Source organism: Hemiscyllium ocellatum, chromosome 9 (genome assembly GCF_020745735.1).
Source record: "Hemiscyllium ocellatum isolate sHemOce1 chromosome 9, sHemOce1.pat.X.cur, whole genome shotgun sequence".
In the NCBI taxonomy this organism is placed as follows: domain Eukaryota; kingdom Metazoa; phylum Chordata; class Chondrichthyes; order Orectolobiformes; family Hemiscylliidae; genus Hemiscyllium; species Hemiscyllium ocellatum.
The window spans coordinates 83,039,571-83,057,256 of record NC_083409.1 but is presented as its reverse complement, the minus strand read 5'-3'; positions in this window follow the sequence as shown (position 1 = coordinate 83,057,256).

The following is a 17,686-nucleotide window of genomic DNA, read 5'->3' as shown; positions in this document are numbered from 1 at the left end:
GAACTAACCACTTGGATACAGAACTGGCTCAAAGGTAGAAGACAGAACGTGGTGGTGGAGGGTTGTTTTTCAGACTGGAGGCCTGTGACCAGTGGAGTGCCGCATGGTTCGGTGCTGGGTCCTTTACTTTTTGTCATTTACATAAATGGTTTAGATGTGAGCACAAGAAGTACAGTTAGTAAGTTTGCAGATGACACCTAAATTGGAGGTGTAGTGGACAATGAAGAGGGTTACCTCAAATTACAACAGGATCTTGATCAGATGGGCCAATGGGCTGAGAGGTGGCAGATGGAGTTTAATTCAGATAAATACGAGGTGCTGCATTTTGGGAAAGCAAATCTTAGCAGGACTTATACACTTAATGGTAAGGTCCTAGGGAGTGTTGCTGAACAAAGAGACCTTGGAGTGCAGGTTCATAGCTCCTTGAAAGTGGAGTCGCAAGTAGATAGGATAGTGAAGAAGGCATTTGGTATGCTTTCCTTTATTGGTCAGAGTACTGAATACAGGAGTTAGGAGGTCATGTTGCAGCTGTACAGGACATTGGTTAGGCCAGTTTTGGAATATTGCAAGCAATTCTGGTCTCCTTCCTATCGGAAAGATGTTGTGAAAGTTGAAAAGGTTCAGAAAAGATTTACAAGGATGTTGCCAGGGTTGTAGGATTTTAGCTATAGGGAGAGGCTGAACAGGCTAGGGCTGTTTTCCCTGGAGTGTCGGAGGCTGAGGGGTGACCTTATAGAGGTTTACAAAATTATGAGGGGCATGGATAGGATAAATAGACAAAATCTTTTCCCTGCGATCAGGGAGTCCAGAACTAGAGGGCATAGATTTAGGGTGAGGGGGAAATATGTAAAGAGACCTAAGGGCAACCTTTTCACGCAGAGGGTGGTACATGTATGGAATAAGCTGCCAGCGGATGTGGTGGAAGGTGGTACAATTGCAACAATTAAGAGGCATTTGGATGGGTATATGAATAGGAAGGGTTTGGAGGGATATGGGCCGGGCGCTGACAGGTGAGACTAGATTGGATTAGGATATCTGGTCGGCATGGACAGGTTGGACCAAAGGGTCTGTTTCCATGTTGTACATCTCTATGACTCGATGACTCTCTATGAAATCACCCCAGGCCAAATGAAGTCATTTCTGATCATGGGGTGCGATATTACAAATGAACAGAAGCCAGCTCAGAGCAACATATGATGCACGAAACATGCACACAGAGAGTGAAGAAGGAAACTCTGATGATGATGGTGCAATGATGTTAAGTGACAGGAACCAAAAGCAAGACAACCAAATTGTCAGCCAAGAGGAGCTGAGAATAAAACATCTCTGTCCCGATGGGTGTACAATCACCAGATCATGTCAAGTCTTCAAAACAATCTACCAAAATTTAAATGATTAATCTCATTAACTCTGTCTTTACATGATTATCTGATTGTTGATTGAAACAAGTGCTTATGTTAAACAATGTCTATCTGTTTGGGATTTACTTCCTTTAGAAAAAGGGAATTGTTGTGTTGTGTCTCAGCAGTTGTGCAATATACCTTTAAGGGACATGCTTAAGATGTCATCACTATATCATGTATATGACCTAATGATACAAAGTTTGCAGCCTCCATCTTACTGGGCTTTGCTCTCTTGTAGCTTGATATGTTGAGGGTGGGGTGCTGTAGTATATGTGAATTGCTTAGCTTAGGCCATAAGGCCATAAGACATAGCAGAAGAAATAGATAATTTGGCACATTGAGTTTGTTATGCCATTCCACGAGATGTGGGTAATCTGATGATCCTCAACTCCCCCTTTCCTGATCTATCCCTCTAATTTATGATTCAATTACTGATTAAAAATCTATCTTAGCTTTGAATATATTTATTGACCCAGCCTCAATAGACTTCTGCATTAAAGAATTCCACAATTTCACTAACCACTGAGAGAAAACAAATCCTTTGCATCGCTATATTCATGATGGGAGATCTGGAAAATTAAAGGGAAAGGACAAGGCAATATTTCAGGCTAGCATTCAGATAATGATAATGGAGTATAACAAGAAGGCGAGAGTGAACAGGTATATATATATATATATATATATATATATGTCAAAATCGGGAAAAAGTATAAAAAGACAGAATGTATGCAGGGATTCATAAAAACATGAATGAATTGATTGCACAAATGGGAATAAGTAAGTATAATATGTTTGCCATTATAGAGAAACGAATGCAAAGTGACTGTAGCTGGGTACTGAATATTCAAGGGTACCTTGCATTTAGGAAATAGGAAGAAAGGAAAAGGAGGTGAATTAGTGCTGTTAATCAAGGATAGATCAGTATAGTAGTAACAAAATTACTTGGTTTGGGTGGAGCTAAAAAATAGCAACAGAAAGAAGACATTGACGGAAACATTTTATCAGCACCTGACAGTAACTACATTGTAAAATAGTGGTTAAGATAGAAAAAGTGGAGGCTTATAAGAAAGACACTTCAAAATTCAAGGAAAGTTTTATTTTTCATTTTAGTTGCACAACCAAATTGGCAAAAAATAACCAGAAGGATGAATTCATAAGGTGTATTAGGGACAGTTTCTTAGAACAATGCATTCTGGAACCATCCAGGGCACAGACTGTTTTAGACCGGGTAATGCATGATGAGACTGTAATGAGTGACTAATAACTTCATAGTAAGGGATCCTGTAGCTGACATTGATCACGACATGATTGAATTTTATACTTCATTTGAAAATGAGTAGTATGGGTTTGAAACTAGTGAATGAAACTTAATGTATTACAAGAGGATTTGGAAGAAGAATTAGCTAAAGAGGATTGGGAAAATTGTTTAAGAGGTAGTTTGAAAGAGAAACAAGACAGATATTTAAGGGGCTATTTCATAACACTCATTAGATATATTCCACTGAGAAAGTAACACTGTGTAAGAAGGGAATATTTTCTAAAGCCAACTAAGGAAATGATAGATAGAATTAGGATTGCCACTGTTATTATTACCATTCACATCAGATATCAGAATGAAATATTCTTGGACTTATTAAAAAAATTAACAGGTCAGTCTTTCACTGAAACATAGTTACACAAGGCTACAAATTTTAGCAATGAAATAGAAGTTTATTATCCAAAAGGAAAAAATAAAATAAAACAAACCAATATATCTGAATATAACGCAATTTAAAAGATTTCAAAATGCATCAAAACAAAATCCATCCCCTCTATAATATTATCACTTCATACTTACTTAAAAACCAAAGGAAGTTCTCTTTGCTATCAAATCTGTAGATTTGAATTAACTGCTTCTTCTCAGTTCCAATCTCGAGAGCTGTGAAGCCTTTACCTTGAATAATCATACCAATGAGAGCTTAGTGTTATGAAGTTGTGGGCGTACCTTTAAGAGAATTAAAAGCAGCAGAACTTCCAGACAGCACCAAGTGTTCTCAGTAAAATAACAATGTAACATTCTGTCGAGCAACTTGATTAGCTTCTTGCCTGGAGACAAAAACAAATTCGAATTCGGCCAATCAGTTTAAGTTCTCAAAGATCCATCTCACCCTGGCAATGCTTTTTGCCAACGTCCACCATGGGGGTGAAGGTACAGAAGCCTGAATACACGCACCAGCCGGTTCCATAATCATTTCCACCCTACTGTTGTTAGAATACTGAATGGACTCACAAACTCTGAGAATTCGCCTGTACCTGTGTTTTTGTTTTTGCTGCTGTTACCAATTATTTATTTATCTATGCTACTTAACTATGTGATCTGCCTGTACATGTGACAATAAATTCAATTGAATTCAATCCAAATTATACCCTGATAAAAATACTAATTTCCAGTCAAGTTTGAATTGAGTATATTGACAATCTTAAAAGCCGATGTTCTCTGGTATAAGACCAGGGGAGAATTGAACATTTGAGAGGTGAACTGCCAAGTCTTAGCATGTTGACCACTTCAAAATAAAATCTCTCTTAAAAGTCTCTTTTCAATCAGTAATCTGTGATGCAGAAATCCCTAACAAGGAGAAAAGTAGACACAGGAAGATCTGAAGACAAGAAGCTTCAGCTGCCTGGTTTTAAACTAAGGAATGGTGCTTTGTAAATCTTAATTGGGAATTTTATTGGACTAGCATTATAGGAGGGAAGGTAAAAGGTAGGCAAGAGAAAGAAATTGTAAATAGTGATTAGTTAATTATTCTCTGTTATACTTTAAGAAATAAGGTTGTTAATTTTTACTTTACATAGTTCTTGGCCACTTGAATTTTTACAGATTACCGCAGTGGATAAACCTTTTCTGTGTTGCTGGTTTTAAATTAAGCAGGAGAATTTACCCTATGCCATAACAGATTGGGGGCTTGTCCGGGATTTGAACTGGTTTGGACAGATTTGGGGATACAAAAAATCCAAGCAGATTTAAACAGTTACAGGTTAGTGTCCTAGATTTTGAAATAAAATGCAGATGAGACAATTTGTTTAATTTTGGTGACTTTTGGTTGATTAAATTAAAAGTGAGAGAAATAGCTCTTAAAATTGCAAAAGAAGTTCTGGGATTTGAAGATGATTCTCAAATTTTCCAAGAACATTTAGAAAGAAAGAAAAAGGCCATACTTTTAGAATTAGCAAATAAGGTAGATTTGGGTTTAATCAAGGACAAAAGTAAAGCTGAAATGGTAAAGGGGTTACTCAAACTCTTAGGTGTGTCAGAGAAACAGACAAGTGCAGTAGAGGTAGAAAAACTTAAATTACAATTGAGGAAAGTGGAGTTAGAAGATAAACAAAGGGAGAGACAAAGGGAAAGAAAGGGGGAGAGAAATGGAAAGAAAGAAAGGGTAAAAAGAGAAAGAGAGAAGGTTCTTGACTAAGCAAAGACAGAGAGAAGAAAGGGAGATAGAAAGAGAGAGAAAAGTTGAATTTAAGAAGTTGTGACTTAGTCAGCAAAGTCAAGTTAACAGGATGGAGATTAAAAGAGAAGGTACTGATATATACAAATATGTCAGAATTCTGCCACATTTTGATGAGAAAGGTGTTGGAGCCATCTTTATTACATTTGAAAAATTGACTAGGCAGATGGAGTGGTCCAAGGATTTATGGGTAATGCTAGTTCAGACTAAATTGGTGGGCAGAACTAGTGAGGTATTTGCCGCATTGTCAGATGAGGCGTCAAGAGATTATAAAGAGGTTAAACAGGCTATTTTAAGTGCTTATGAATTGGTACCAGAAGCATATAGACAGCGGTTCAGAAACACAAAGGAGGAACCAGGTCAGACTTAAGTTGAGTTAGAAAGAATTAAACATGGTCACTTTGATCAATGGATACATGCCTTGAAAATGGATAGGACATTTGAGGCTCTAAGAGAGATTATTCTTCTGGAGGAATTTAAAAACTCACTTCCAGAGATGAGGATTCATGAGGAGGAACAGAAAGTTCATGAAGTGAGAAGGGCAGCAGAATTAGCAGATGAGTACATGCTGGTGCATAAGACAAGCTTCTGGCCAGAATTTCGTCCTGTGAGGGATAGAAGTTGGGAGAAGGGGAGATCCTACACTGCTAAACCAAGAGTTGAGTGCACTGGTAATATTTTACCACAGGTTAAGGAAGCCTAAGAGATGGACAGGAGATGAAAAGTTTCAGGTGTTTTCACTGGAATGGAGTGGGACACAGATCATTTCAGTGCCAGTGGTTTCAGAAGGGTACTGGGAAATGACGTTTTCACTGCCAGAAGGTGGGACACGTAAAGGTGCTGTGGGAAAAGATGTGGTAAAAGAAGATGAGCCAGTGGCATCAGTGTAAGTAGTAAAGGAGACCCCAAGAAGAGCCGAGGAGCTGCAGGAGAGTGCACAGCCTAGACAGAGGCTGGATATGGAGTTAGTACCAGATCTTTACAAAGAATTCACCTCTATGGGTAATGTTTACTCAGAAAAAAACAGGGGGAAAAGGACAAGAAGCTATAGTTTTGAGAGATACAGGATCTAACCAGTCGCTGATAGTAGGGGATGAGCAAATATGCACTCTTTCTGATCTGTTACCTGAGAGTGTGGACAGAAATTTAGCATTCCCCTATGTAAGATCAGGTTGGAGTGCCAACTCAATACTGGGGAAGTTGTAGTGGGAGCAATTAACAGAGTGTCAGTTCAGGAATTCAGTTTGTTCTTGGGAATGAATTGGCAGGATCCAAGGTGGGAGTGATAGCCCATGTTGCGGAGAAGCTCAAGGAAAACCAAGAAACTGAGGAGTTAAAACAGAAATATCCTGATATTTTCCCAGCCTGTGTGGTAACCAGAGCCCACTATCATAAATACATGAAGCAAAAAGTAAAGAGAAAGACGAAGGAGCTGAGATTCAGTTAGTGGATACCATGTTTGATATAATGGTGCAGGAAAGACCTGAACAGGCAAAGGGTCAGACAGAAGTGTTTAGTCTTGAAAGACTAAAGGGCTTGCAACAGCAAGACAAGATGATAAAAGATATATTTGTGGATGCATACTCTCAAAAGGAAGCAGAAATATTCCGGAGGGTTATTATCCAAAAGATAGAATCCTAAGATGGAAATGGAGACTGCGGCAGGTTAGTGCAGAGGAGAAATGGGCCGCAGCACTCCAGATTGTGTTGCCGGTAGCATATAGACAGGAAGTGTTATGGGTAGTACATGAACTACCTGTAGGAGATCACCTAGGGGTAGGAAAGACTCAGGCTAAAATACAAAAACATTTTATTGGCCTGGAATGCACAAGGATGTGGTTAACTTTTGCCATATGTGTCATACATTAGATTTAGATTAGACTTACAGTGTGGAAACAGGCCCTTCGGCCCAACAAGTCCACACCGACCCGCCGAAGCGCAACCCACCCATACCCCTACATTTACCCCTTACCTAACACTACGGGCAATTTAGCTTGGCCAATTCACCTGACCCGCACATCTTTGTGACTGTGGGAGGAAACCGGAGCACCCGGAGGAAACCCACGCAGACACGGGGAGAACGTGCAAACTCCACACAGTCAGTCGCCTGAGTCGGGAATTGAACCCGGGTCTACAGGCGCTGTGAGGCAGCAGTGCTAACCACTGTGCCACCGTGCCCCCATGATGCCAAATAGTAGGTAAGCCACAGGCACTAATAAAACCAACACCTTTGTTGCCAATTCCCGCATTTGAACAATCTTTCACGCGGGTTATTGATTGTGTAGGTCCCCTCCTGAGAACAGAAAATGGAAACCAGTACTTGTTAACCATAATGGAGGTGTCTACAAGATTTCCGGAGGCAATTCCATTACCGAGTATCAAGGCAAAAATGTGGTAGAGGAGTTAATAGCTTTCTTCACACGGTATGGGCTACCCAGAGAGATTCAGTGGGACCAAGGGCCCAATTTTACTGCTAGGCTGTTTAAGAAGGTTATAGATAGCTTAGGTATATAGCACAATAAATCCAGTGGTATCATCTTGAATCCCATGAAGCTTTGAAAGGTGACACCAGACCCTGAAGACCATGTTGAGAACATACTGTCAAGGTTACCCGAATGATTGGGATAAAGGTCTCCCATTTGTACTGTTTGCTATTAGAGATGCCCCAAACAAATCTACTCAGTTTACTCCCTTTAAGTTAATATTAGGCCATAAAGTGAGAGTCCCTTTGAAATTTTTTAAAGAAAAATTGACAGGGCCCAAGTTGGAGATCTCACAATTAGATTATGTATCAGAGATGTGGGAGAGATTAAATTGAGTAGTGTGTTAGCTAAACAGCACCTAAAGAGGGCACAGTGTAGAATGAAGCAGTTGACAGATTAAAAACTCTGAGACACAGATGTTTTCCTAAGGGGATAATATGTTAGTACTGCTACAAGTGATTGGAGATCCATTCAAAGCCAGGTTTAGTGTTCTCTATCAACCTGAGAAAAAGTTGAGTCACGTGAACTATTTAGTAAAGATGCAGATAGAAAAAAAGGTATCGGGTATGTCATGGGGTGTGAATATGTTGAAACTGTATTATACTAGAGAGAAAGAATTAGAGAAACAGGTGTTAGTTACTGCCCTGCAGAGTGAGGAATCAAATTCAGATAATATGGATTTTGAGGTGCCTCAAAATAGAGTAAAAAAATGAAGAAGACCTTGAGGAGTGGGGTAAATTAGTAAGCGATCTGTCTCAAGAGCATAGAACACAGTTGAAAGATTTGTTACTGCAGGATAAGGACATATGCAAGAAGCAGATGGGGAGGACTAATGCTATTGTACATGATGTAGACGTATGGAATACTGCTCCGATAAAACAACACCCCTATTGGCTTAATCCTCTCAAAGCTAGACAGGTTCAGATGGAGATGGAGGGCATGCTCGACGACAACATCATTGAACCAAGCCAGAGCGAGTGGAGTTTGTCAATTGTCTTAGTTCCCAAACTGGATAGGACCCAACAAGTCTGCGTAGATTATCGGAAGGTCAACGCCATTACAAAATCGGACTCATATCCAATTCCTGGATTGGAGGACTGTATTGAGAAAATCTGACAAGCCATTTAAATCACCAAGTTGGACTTAATGCATGGTCACTGGCAGGAACCTTTATCAGAAATGGCGAAAGAAATTTCTGCATTTGTAACCCTAAGTGGACTATATCAGTATAAAGTGATGCCCTTTGTAATGAAGAACGAGCCCATTACATTCCAAAGACTCATGAACAGAGCCGTGGCTGGGTTAACAAACTGTGTAGTCTCTTTGGATGATGTCTTGATCTTTAGTAAGTCCTGGAAAGATCATGTGGCACAGTTGGCAGAGCTCTTTAAACAACTACAAGAAACAAAACTAGTGATAAACTTAAATAAAACAGAATTCATGAAAGCAGAGGTGATGTTCTTGGGACACAACATTGGTCATGGAAGGTCGACCCCACAGAATGCAAAAACAAAGGCTATCAAGGAATTTCCACAACCAACCTCGAAGAAAGAAGTGCTTCAATTCTTAGGACTTAACAGGTGAGCGGCACGGTGGCACAGTGGTTAGCACTGTTGCCTCACAGCGCCTGAGACCCGGGTTCAATTCCCAACTCAGGCGACAGACTGTGTGGAGTTTGCACATTCTTCCCGAGTCTGCGTGGGTTTCCTCCGGGTACTCCGGTTTCCTCCCACAGTCCAAAGATGTGCAGGCCAGTTGAATTGGCCACGCTAAATTGTCTGTAGTGTTAGGTAAGGGTGGGTTGTGCTTTGGCGGGTCGGTGTGGACTTGTAGGGCCGAAGGGCCTGTTTCCACACTGTAAGTAATCTAATCTATTGGAAGTTTATTCCAAACTTCAACAGTGTAGTGGCACCATTAACCGATTTGCCGAAGAAGAACACAAAGTTTCAGTGGACTGAACCATGCCAGGAGGCATTTAAGCATTTCAAATTGATATTAACCAACAAATCAGTTTTAGCTACATCAAACTTTTCAAAACCTTTTAAAGTCACCATCAATGCTCGTGGAGCAGTACTCCTACAGGAAGATGAGGATGGGATTGAACTGTCAGTTGGTTACTTTTCAAAGATCAACATTCACCAGAGGAAATACTCCTCAATCAAAAAGGAACCTTTGAGTTTGGTACTGGACTTACAGCATTTTAATGTGTATGTCACGAACAATGTGTCAGAGATAATTGTGTACACTGACTACAATCCACTTACATTCTTAGAACACTTTAAATATAAGAATATGAGATTATTTCATTGGAGTCGTATGTTACAGACTTTCAATTTAAAAATCATGCATGTTGCGGATTGGAAGAATGTAATCACAGACGCATTATCACAGAGTTTAGATGAGATTTGTCTTTATTTAATGTTTTATGTATAGTATATCAGATGAAGTTAAGGTGAACTTATAGGAAAATTATCGGTATGTTAGGGTAATGTGTTTAAAAGGTAGAAAAAAAAGAAGCTATCTTTTCATTATGATGATTCATTTTTTCTTAAGGGAGATATAATATCAAGATCCCCTGTTTGATGTAATCAATCTGTTACAACACAGGGTAAACTCTCCTGCTTAATTTAAAACCAGCAACACAGAAAAGATTTATCCCATGCAGTGATCTGTAAAAATTCGATTGGCTAAGAAGTATGTCAAGTAGAAATGAACAATTTTATTTCTTAAAATATAACAGAGAATAATTAACTAATCACTATTTACAATTTCTTTCTCTCACCTATCTCTTACCTTCCCTTCTATAATACTAGTCCAATAAAACTCCTAACTAAGGTTTACAAGAACAACATTTGTTATCTCAAAACCAGGCAGCTGTAGATTCTTACCTTTGAATATTCCTGTGTCTTCTTTTCTTTTGTTAGGAATTTCTGCATCACATGTTACTGATCAAAAAGGGACTTTTAAGATAGTTTTTTTTTCAAGCAGTCTACATGCTAGGACTTGGCAGTTCTCCTCTCAAACGTTCAATTTTCCCCTGGTCTTATACCACAGAACATCGGCTAGTGTCATTGGCTTTTAAGATTGTTAATATACTCAATTAAAACTTGATTAGAAATTGATATTTTTATCTGGGTATAATTTAAACTGATTGGCCCAAGTCAAATTTGTTTTTGTCTCCAGGAAACAAGCTAATCAAGTTGTTCGACTGAGTGTTACATTGTTACCTTATTGAGAATACTTGGTGCTGTGCCCAGTAGTTCTGTTGCTTTTAATTCTCTTAAATGTACATCCACATCTTCATAATATGGAGTTCCAACCAAACACTTCTATCTGAAAGTTTTGCAAACTATCTGTTCTGAAGAATCTCCTTTCCTAGCAGAGACAATGCTTGCAATTTACTTCAGCCAGGTTTCCCTTCAGCTGCACCCAATAGCATTTGATATAAATTTTAAAAACTTGCTCATCCTAGATCTTGCTAAGCTAATGGCCTAATTTTTTTTTCAATCCAGCCATAATGTTAATGATATAAATAAGTGTTGCCTGTCTCTAAGAGTGTATACATAAATGAAGATATAGTGGAGATACTTAGAGCTCCATAAAACAAGTAATTTATTAAGTACATAATCAAACAATACATGCTTTTAACTACCAGAGATATCTCAATCACCATTTTTCACTACCCTGTGTGCTGCAACTAACCCTAAATGTTATTACCTGGGAGAGTTGGCAGCTGGCCAGTCTGGAACTTTTCTCAATGTCTTCACTACCTATGTCTGCTGATGTAAGGTATGTCTTCCTGTTGAAATTGGGGTTTCCTGGGCTGCTATTTAAACAGTTCAGACCTGCCAAGTTGACATTCCGATTTCCTTATTTAGAACTGCTTGTGAAACTTGTCCAATTGCAAATGGTTTTACCATACACAGCTAGCAATTGTCAAATTCCTTCGGTTTCTGCAAATCGTTCTCAAAATTATGGTCTCAACTTTAACTTAACTGCCAGATTGGTCTTCACAGCAGCTGGAATGTCATTCTGTTCATTCTTCCTAACTGCAGCATGAACTTTGGCATGGTTACCTATTTACCTTAAGGAACAGCTTTCTACAATATCTTCTGTCCAGCTTGCAATTAACTCATTCTAGTCCACTGTAAAATCTCATATTGATTCCCATATCTTTGACCTTATCCAACACAAGCCTCCATGAACTCTCCAGGAGGCACACTACAATTTAAAATCATGGTTCAAGAAAGACTGACATGGTGAATTTTTTAACCCCTTAACAAAAATATACCAATGCTCATATCCCACTAATTTAAAATCTGAACTTTAAAAAAATATTTAAAAATCACACATCTTTTATGACAACAATATCAAATTAAAAGAAAAATGTATATAATGCCGCATAGATCATTGGCAGGATGAAAGATAGAGAAAATTTTAGAAACCAGCAAAAGATTCCTGGAAACAGAGCATCAGAAATTGGAGTAGAGAAAAGGTTAGCAAAAATTTTTAAAAAACAGATAGCAAAAGCTTCTCAAAGTATTTAAAAAGGAACTTAGTAGCAAAAGTGAACATTGGTATCTTGTATGGTGAAATTGGAAAATTAATAACAGGAAGCAAGGAACTCACAGAGAACAAGTATTTTGTAATAAAATACACAAAGAACTGAGGATGCTGGAAATCAGAAATAAAAACAGAAATTGCTGAAAAAACTCGGCATCTGTGGAGACTAAATAAAATTAACATTTCGGGTCCAGTGAGCCTTCTTCAGAACTCCAAGAATTACAAGTATTTTGTAGATTGGTCTTCACAGCAGATATAGAAAAGCAGAAGGCAAAAGAGTTGGGAGATCTTAAAGTAATCACAACCTTTAGAAAGTGTTAGGAAAACTAATGGGATCAAAAACTCACAAGTTCCCTGGACATGACGGCCTGCATCATAGGGTGACAAAAGAAATAGCTGCAGAGATAGTGGATGCATCGGTTACAATAGTTCAAACTTCTTGAGCCTCTAGAAAGGGTCCATTAGATTGAAATAACATAAATGTGTGACCACAATTCCAGGAAGGAAGAGTACAGAAAGCAGAAAGCCATGAATAGTCTAATGTGTCATTTGGAAAATTCTAATATTCATCATGGAGGAGATATTAGGAAGGCATTCAGAAAATCCCAATTCAATTATGCAGAATCAACATGATTTTCTGAAAGTTGAAGCATGTTTGACAAACTTTATTAGAGATTTTTAAGGATGTTAACAAACAGAGTGCATAAAGAGAAACCAGGAGATGTAGTTCAAGAGATGCAAATAGAGATTACAAAAATCATCAAAAGACAAAACTTAAGACAGTGTGTTTTAATTCATGTGGCATTCAAAACAAAACAGATGAACTAGCAATACAAATAGATAAATCACTATCATCTAGTGCCTATAACTGAGATGTGGCTGTATGATTACCTAGATTGTGACAGAATAATAAAGGATATGTGATATTTAAGAAGGTCAGGAAGCTAGGAAAGGGTGGCAGAGCAGCTCTGTTAATTAAAGATGATCTTGGCCCAATAGAGAGGGATGACCGTAACTCATGAAACAAGGATATAGAAGCAGTCTTTGTAGAGATGAGGAATGACAAAGGCAGGAAGTCACTTATGAGTTGTACACAGACCCCCAAAAAGTAACCATATATTAACAGAGTATCAGGGAAGAAATATTGAAGGCTCATCAAAAGGATAGAGCAATTATGAGGATGGATTTTGACCTACATATATAGACTGGGAAAATCAAATGAGAAAAAGTAGTCCAGGTGAAGAATTCAGTGAATGTTTCTGGGACAGCTTCTCAATATGTAATAGCACTAACCACAGCGCAAACTGTACTAAAACTAGTTTTGACAATAAGATAGGATTAATTACTGTCCTCATAATGAAAGAGACTCTGGGTAACAGCAACCAAAATATAATTGAATTTGACAAACAGATTAAGAGAGAGAAATGTGGGCCAGAGAAGACTTACAGGATGACAACATTCCCTCAGTCTTTAAGGGAAACAGAGTTAAACGTAACAGCTATTGAGCCATAACCTCACTCCCCATTGCAGTCAAGCTTCTTGCTGGAATATTCTTGATCATTTTACTTCCATTTGCAGGAGCCATTTTGCCAGGATCTCATTTTGCCTTCAGAATATCAAAGGTCACAATGGATCCAATACCATCTCTATAGTTTCAGCAGAGGTGGAAACAGTTGTTCATTCCTCCACTTCAACTGTTCAGATGCTCTTTTCTAACATCTTATTTTTGTGGTCTCATTTCTACTTGTGCAGGGACAGATTCAGCCACGAGGACGGGGTTGGGGCTGGAGTTGGGGTGTTGCCTTTGTTGGGAGAGGTGTGCAGGGGGTCAGCAATGGAAATATATTGAGCAGAGACACCACTTCCATGGCCCTCTTTTTCCATCTTCCTTCTTGATGCCAACAGCCATTTTTCTGCTGAACTAAAACATTTTCCTGTATACCAGTAAGGTGCTGAATGGCCACAGTTCGGTTTTGATCTGTCCTACTGAAGCTGACATTCTAAAGAGAAATGATAAGAAGTCAGTTACCTACCAAGCCTGGTGCTGTGGTCACTCTTTCCATGGATGGAGACATCACTGTGAAAACCTGAGACTATTCTCTCTCTAATCATGCGTAATGCAGCTGAAAAGGGTGACAGAAGTTGATATACTTTCCGATACCGTTCCAGAATTATCAGCTTTGTTGATGACCCTCAGATTCAGCATCTACATCGAAGTAAGCAGATCTTATAATGCCCTGCTCCCACTGACACAAACTTTTCACTATTGCCTGTCTCCACAACCTATTTTTGTTCAGTCATGAAGTGTAAGACACCAGATGAGAACCTGAACACCTGCCTTGCCTATCTAACTGTGCCATGTGTCTCTGAGTTGACAGACAGTATGACAAGTCCTGTGACTGTGCCTCCTTCATTCATCTTCCTTCTGTACCATCACCTGTACATTGATTGAAGGGGCCAAAGGAGATGGAGAGATCACTAAGTCATTATTGTTCTCAGTGCAAGTTGTCAAAATGGAGGTGGTTTAGATTAGACTTACAGTGTGGAAACAGGCCCTTCGGCCCAACAAGTCCACACCGACCCGCCGAAGCGCAACCCACCCATACCCCTACATTTACCCCTTACCTAACACTACGGGCAATTTAGCTTGGCCAATTCACCTGACCCGCACATCTTTGGACTGTGGGAGGAAACCGGAGCACCCGGAGGAAACCCACGCAGACACGGGGAGAACGTGCAAACTCCACACAGTCAGTCGCCTGAGTCGGGAATTGAACCCGGGTCTACAGGCGCTGTGAGGCAGCAGTGCTAACCACTGTGCCACCGTGCCACCCGTGAACACCGTGGTGTTCTGTGCTTTCTCCTCCTGAAAGGAGGGGATGATGAGACCTATGAGAGTGAGAAATAAACTCTGTTAGAAGATGGAAGGACAACATTTGTAAAGGATTTTTGTGAGAGAGATTACATTAAGTTGAGATTGATTGTCAGTGGAGGATGTGAATAAGTGCATATGTCAGAGAGTGACGTGTACGCTGGTCAGCTAAGTTGATTTGAGGAGTGATCTGAGAGTAGACCTTGGAAGGCAGAATAAAGCAGGGCCAGGGCAAAATGCTGATCAGCATCTATTTGAATGTGCCATTCCATCCATTGTTCCTTAAATGGGAGGTCATTAAACTTCTTCTGGTACTATGTCCAGGAACATGGCAGCACAGTGACTTTTGACAATCTTTTTTGAGGTAGGTCTTTTCCTCAGATTTTCCCTGAAGGTAGCAGCACTGTCTCAACAGTGACATTGTTGAAATGTGGTGCTGCCTTGTTACATTGTGACTCCAGAACTCCAGGTCTGGGTCTGACTAAAGATCTCTGCAACATTTCTACTTTGATCCAAGCAGGATCCCTCTAAGCAGCTGAGGCAAAATTGACTGACATGGCTCATAATCACACCCAGATGCTTTAGTTGATCAAGATACCATGGCTGAACATAATATTGGATCCAAGTCTTTCCTGCCAACATTTGTTCATCTAGTGTTATTTTAGTAATTATATATTTAACTTTGCTACTCCTTGCCATAGAAATTTACTAACTCCTTTATAACAAATGATGTACAGAGAAGCTACATATGAATGCATTAAGTAATCATACACTAGTATAATACCATATAAGTTAAAAGCCTCCTCTTTCTCCTTTATCTCAGCAACTTTATCTTAAAACACAGTCTGATTCCACATGTATGGTGATGACATCCAACTCTGCCTCTCCAATGTTTATTTTGCCCCGCTCTGATTTGCCATGCAGCTTGACTAATATTCAAAGACAATAGAAACAATTTGCATTTATACAGAATCTTTAACATAGTATAAAGTACCAAGGAGGTTTGCAGAAACAATATTAAACAAAATTTGCTGCAAATCCACTTTGAGTAGAATGTCCAAATACTTGGACAAAAATTAGATATTAAACATCTAAAAGGACTAGAAAAGGTTAAAGGGTACTGTTGGCCTTGGTTGCCCTCTTTACACTTTACAGACACTGATTTTAGTGTACGTGCTACTCGGCTCCCCTAGAGAGTAGTGCAAGTGAGCAGTTGTGGGTGGCAAAGCTGCTTTAGGCAACGGATGTAGCTTATTTAGTCAGCAAATGAGAATTTGCCAAGTAATAGTTTTGCATGCTTCTAATTTTTCTCTGTCACTTTAGCAGACTCGGACATTTAAAAGGTCAAAAGCTAGGCTTTCTTATATTTCTTCCCAGACAGTACCTCAAGCATGCAAACTATTATATTAGCTAGCACAGTAACTCATGTAATCGATCACTCAAGTGCATGATTATGTATCATTTATTAAAGTCACACAATCTCAGAACATGAGTGACCACTTTGCTCAGCAATGACCCCTTCTGGAATTATGAGTTATTCCATTTTGTTTGTACTTACTTTTTTAAAAAAGTTAAATGTAAATTACATTAAGTTTGAAAAGAAAATAAAGCATACCGTGAACATTAACTTTGTATTGGCGTGTACTGTCTTTCACCCCAATTTGACCGGATGGTTTTATAACCTCCTAGTTTATTACCACATAACAGCAAGATCCAGTTGTACTTTCTCATGGCCATATTAGCAGTGGCACTTGATTCATGAGAAAGTGTTTATCAAATACGGGTCGTTCTGTCAACAACGTGCATTTTGTCAACGCGAATTGGCTATAACGCTATTGACAAATTGTGGATGTAAAAACAAGGACTGCAGGTGCTGGAAACTAGACTCCAGATTAGAGTGGTGCTGGAAAAGCACAGCAGGTCAGGCAGCATCCGAGGAGCAGGAAAATCGACGTTTCGGGTAAAAGCCCTTCATCAGGAATAGAGGCAGGGTGCCTGCAGAGTGGAGAGATAAATGAGAGGGGGGTGGGGGTGGGGCAAGGTAACAAAGAGTACAATAGGTGAATGGGGATGGGGATAGAGGTGATAGGTCAGAGAGGAGGGTGGGGGAAGGTAGCAAAGAGTACAATGGGTGAATGGGGGTGGAGATGAAGGTGTAGGTCAGAGAGGAGGATGCAGTGGATAGGTAGAAAGAAAGATAGGCAAGTGGGACAGGTCATGGGGATGGTGCTTGTTTGGATAACGCAAACTTGCTACTGAACAGGAATAGCGATTTTCTAAAGAGATCTTAGACAGCGCAATTTTCTATAGCGCAGGTTTGCAGAGGAATACAGCTGTTGCATTGTACCAGAATGCCTTGTATAGTTTTGCATTACTGAAAATACAACTTGTTGAAGTCACAGAGTCAAAGAGTCATAGAGATGTACAGCATGGAAACAGACCCTTCAGTCCAACCCAACCATGCTGACCAGATATTCCAACCCAATCTAGTTCCAACTGCTAGCACCCGGCCCATATCCCTTAAAAACCTTCCTATTCATATACCCATCCTAATGCCTCTTAAATATTGCAATTGTACCAGCCTCCACCACTTCCTCTGGCAGCTCATTCCACACACGTACCACCCTCTGTGTGAATACGTTGCCCTGTAAGTCTCTTTATATCTTTCCCCTCTCACCCTAAACCTATGCCCTCTCGTCCTGGACTCCCCGACCCCAGGGAAAAGACTTTGTCTATTTACCCCATCCATGTCCCTCATAATTTTGTAACCCTCTATAAGGCCACCCCTCAGCCTCCGACGCTCCATGGAAAACAGCCCCAGCCTGTTCAGCCTCTCCCTGTAGTTCAGATCCTCCAACCTTGGCAACAGCCTTGT